This window comes from Drosophila sulfurigaster, chromosome 2L, assembly GCF_023558435.1.
Source record: "Drosophila sulfurigaster albostrigata strain 15112-1811.04 chromosome 2L, ASM2355843v2, whole genome shotgun sequence".
Classification (NCBI taxonomy): Eukaryota; Metazoa; Arthropoda; class Insecta; order Diptera; family Drosophilidae; genus Drosophila; species Drosophila sulfurigaster.
Window position 1 is genome coordinate 8391727 of NC_084881.1, and position 4924 is coordinate 8396650.

Genomic DNA, 4924 nt, shown 5'->3' on the forward strand with positions numbered 1-4924 from the left:
TTGTCACGTGTCTGAGGCTAGACCCATCTTGACTGCTCACCTGGGTCCGGTTTGCAAATCAATATCACCTCTCGCTTCTCTCTCTACCCTCATTTATCCTCTTCGGTGAGGGACAGTTGCTTATTTCGCCTCAATTGCGACAATGTTTCTATGTTGTCACTGTCTGGTCGGAAAATCGAAGCTCTTAAGCGGATTAGTTTGATTTTGCAAATTGAGACTCTCCAGTCTTTAACTCTCCGTCTTCCCCCTCCACTTCCATTTGAAAATCAATAGGCTAATGCACTTGAGTTTCCTTTTAGTCTGATAACTAATTGCTGGAAATGTAATTTTTTAACACTCCGCTTTTCGTTGTGTCGACATTACCGCTTCAACTGATCAACTGAAGCCCATAAAGTACCCCATACAACACATTTTCCCAATAAATTTACACCCAGGTGTTGCTCTCTGAAGTTCAAACTCACTTGAACTCGAGTTCAGTCTTAAAATAAATTCCAGAAATAAATGCAGATTCAGTTTGTTTACCTATTTTATTCATCGATCGGCAGAGAATATACTTTTCGAGTACCATCTTCAGTTCTCTAGCATCTAAAATTTTAGGAAGCTTAAAAAAAAAAATAAATACAAAATCGAACAATTTTAAATAAACGCTTAAAAAAGTAAAAGTTTTCTGCAAATTTTCAGCTTTATAATGACAAGTTGGCGGCACTAAATTGAAAGTTGGCAGCACTAATTTCCAAGTTGGCAAATTTTCCAACAAAATTGACATATTTACTAATAAAATGTATAATTTATTTATGCGGTAATTTCAACATTGAAATTAAAAAATGAATGAAAAAAATACTAAACAAAATACAAAAAAGTACATATGAAAAAAATACATTTTAATTACAATAATAAATAAAGGCTTAAAATATTATTACATACAAAAATTGTGTACTAAAATAATAGAATTAAAATTAAAGTAAATTATTTAATGAAAAAAAAACTCATTAAGCCAGACAAATAAAAAAATTTAAAGATTTTTTGTTAACTCAATCGTGGTAGTTAGAAAAATGCATATCTGCTGGGTCTGCGACATTCGATTTTTAATGCGATTTTTGTCAAGATAAACTGCATACGAGTTTAACGCTTCATCATTCATATTCCGCGTTGAATTAAGGTTAATGACTGCCAGATTACTTTAGATTATTCGCTTTTTTACCGCTTTAAAAGGCAAAATATTTAGTTGCTGTGCCGACAGTTGACTGCGAAATTGATCAGAATGAAGATACTAGTGCTAGGTAAGTCGACAGATTTGAATCTGAAATCTATTCAAGTTAATATATCTATATAGCTCTGGTTTTCTGCTCCTATGTACAGGCATCTTGGAGCTGCTTTGTGGTTGAAGGTGGCTGTCCAAATAAGAACGTGACCTTTTGGCTTTATACCAAGTAAGTTGCGCTTTGTTTCGATCAACACGCAAACACGTTCTCTGCTCCATTTTCAGTGCAACTCGGGACAATCCCACACAAATCAGACCTATGAGAATTGATCCCGCACTCTTTCAACCGCCTCGTCCAGTTTATATACTTATTCACGGATATACAGGACATCGCGACTTTTCTTCCCAATACTGAAATTAGACCGGAACTACTTGATAAAAAAGCAGTCTATGTGATCTCCGTTGACTTTGGACCCTTGGTAAGGCATCCGTGTTTTAAGGAAGCCATTCTAAATGCGCTGCTGATTAGCGAGTGTCTGGGACAGTTGATCAACAATTTGGTAAATCCTGGCATTATCAATAAGGATGACTTGCACCTCATTGGATTCAGTTTGGGTGCCCAAGTTGCTGGCCAAACAGCAAACTATGTGAATCACACTCTTCATCATATAACGGGCTTAGATCCAGCCAAGCCTCTTTTTTGTTGTTACTCACGATAGACATCGCTTAAATCGCGAAGATGCCGACTTCGTGGATATTATACACACGAATCCTGCGGAACGTGGCATTCTAAAACCCATGGGGCATGCGGACTTTTATGTCAATTTTCGAGACGGAGATCAACCTGGCTGCGAGAATCATAAATCGCCAGGTTCTTGCAGTCACAATCGTGCCCCCGAATACTATGCCGAGTCCATTGCATCGGAGAAAGGTTTCTGGGGCATCAAGTGCTCTAACTTGTATCCTCATTCGTTCGGTCGTTGCACCTTGCAACAGACTCAAGCCCTGATGGGCTATCCTGCGTCGCCCAACAACAGTGGCACTTACTTCCTGGAGACGTATGCCAAGTCGCCTTTTGCTGCGGGGCATAAGGGCGCAATTATCACAGACTTGACAACAAAGTTGTTTGACAAAACTGGTGTTCAGCACATCGATGAATTGGAGCAGAAACTAGAGCGAAGATATTTGCAAATTGAGGCTGATGCGATTAAGAAATCACAGAAATCGACTGAAGCTTAATTCCAGATATATTCAATATATTCATATTTCACAACCGCACGACTAAGCTTAAAAACAAATGTTATTTGTAAGCACCAAAAATATACTTTTCATAAAATTACTTTTATATCAATCCTTTTCATTAAATAGTCGTATGTGTAAAAATATAAAAAGATTATCGGGAGTTTATATCTAAACCAGATGATGAATCAGTAAATGATGACAACAACTTTGTATGTGTGTACGTTTCCGACTTACTTTTAGCTGACTTAGAAGTATTACAATCTTAAATATTTCATTCTCTGTAGAACCTCAGTTAAAATACATAAGAAATCTAAGGTCAAAATGTGCTCGAAATAGTAGTAATAGCGGTATTATTCTTAAAATATACTAAATTTATATTCACAAAAATACTAAAAATGTACCGAAGAGTGCATTTGGTATATTGATATAGTTCTGCATTCATATACGCGACGCTGATCAAGAATATAAAACCTTATAGGGTCTAGGGCAGACACAAAGTTAAAGTACCCTTCTACCATATGGTTAGGGGGTATAAAAAATGTTATCAGATGTTATCAATCAGAATGCAACAAATAAATGTGAATGTTATTAACAGCATTTTATTAACATAATGTAATTAACAGAATGTTAAGAGCTCCACCGATCTTACCTCTACATAAGGCCACATCGAATTGACGTAATTGATGCGGACAGTTTATTATCAAGGCGTGAGCCCCTCAAACAGTTAAATAATTTAAGTGCAGCTTTCTTTCATGATGACTGCAAGACATTGCCGTTTTTGGGGATGTTGCGAGTGGGCGGCTCTAAAATAAAGGTGAAAGCAGGAAATACAAGGTCTGACAAGTGGGTTTTACGTCCTTGCTCCAGAAATGCGGGCGAAATAAACGTATTCGGAACAACAAAAGAGCTGTCAAAATTGACACGCGGAGGCCCCGAGTCGTGAATCACATTTCGATTACTCATTGCGAATGAGCAAAAATCTTTTACGCAGAGATCTTGTCTTGTATACTATGTATTATATATACTTATTGTTTATTGTTTATTTTTGAATTTAGCAATTGAAATGTCGACAAACGGTAAAAACCGGTCTTACTAAAAACAGAGCAAAAGAAAGAAAACGACTTTGACGCATGCGCAAAATTACAAAATTTTGTGAAATTACAGCACAGAAGAAAGATACTCACTTACACTGAAGCAAAGATACAAAGATACAAAGAAGAAAGACAGAGAGACTCAGTCGTGTCGTATTTTTAAAGGTTATTACACATTTGTCACGAAATGCGTAACACTTTGCGGGAGGCGATTATGACCCCATTAAGCATGTGTGATCCGCATGAAGATCAGCAACAAAGTGTGTGAATAAATCTTTGGGTGATGGAGCAGATCTTAGATATGCTTTCAACTCGAAGGGATGTCAGTGATGTATTGCAAAAAAACAAATTATGATTACATGAGAATTTTCATGTTTTTGTTAAAAATAATCAGACAATAAATAAGTTCGTGGAATTTATATTTCAAACTAAATTTGACAAGAAAGCTTTGAATAATTTCTTATTAATACTTTACACATTGATGAGTTTAGAATTAATGATTTATTTTAAGTGATTTTAATAGATATAAGAAAAAAATATTACTCTTATCTTTTTTGCTGAAAATAAATCATCTTTTAAAAAAAAATCGAGCGATTTACATTTCTACTTAAATTACGCAATACCCATTGTGATGTAATTTAAATTATAATTAATTTAATATATCTACTTTGCACTGTTTAAAAGAGTGTTGAAACTTCCCCATTCTCCTCATTTTGTCAAGATTGTGATAATTCATTTTAAACTCGACGCAATTGGAAAGTAAAATGCGTGTGCGCAGAATGCCAAAAATCCAAAAATTCACGACAAAAATAATGTGAAAGATGTAAATCAGAGCGAAAAGAGTGAAATAAATGTAAAACTGAAAAGTAAACAAAACGAAAGTCTTGTGATTCTGCGCCCTCACTGATTGTGTTAATGCTATAATAATAATAATAATAATAATAATAAAATACACCAAACGATGGCCCATAATTTTCACAAATTACTTTAAGCAACAGCTGTCGAGTCATCTCATCACATTGACCTGGAACCTGGAACCAGGTACAACCAGCAAAGCAACCATAAGTGGGTTAATTACGACAACATGTTCCACATTGAGGTGTGAATTGTTATCATTTGTTGTGCTTGGCACCGTCTCTCAATGAGCAGGCCAAATGTTTGCTGATCTTGTAAATACAATAATGAATAATAAAGCTCAATTTGCGAAAGTGAATCTATACAAAAGAACCTTCAATAAAATAATGATAAGATTATCTTATTTAAATAACATATTATTTATTATTATGGATGTATTGTTCTCACTGAGTCTAATTTGTTTTACAACATTTTTATGATGGGAATCCATAAAAGAGAATCTTCTAAAGTAATAGAAAGTTATGTGTTTACCAAT

At 35.0% G+C, this 4924-nt stretch overlaps 1 pseudogene; it reads left to right on the forward strand.

Moving 5' to 3' along the window:
• The first annotated feature begins 1230 nt into the window (after nt 1-1230).
• LOC133841351 (pancreatic triacylglycerol lipase-like) lies at nt 1231-2549 on the forward strand (annotated as a pseudogene).
• Nucleotides 2550-4924: the final 2375 nt, after the last annotated feature.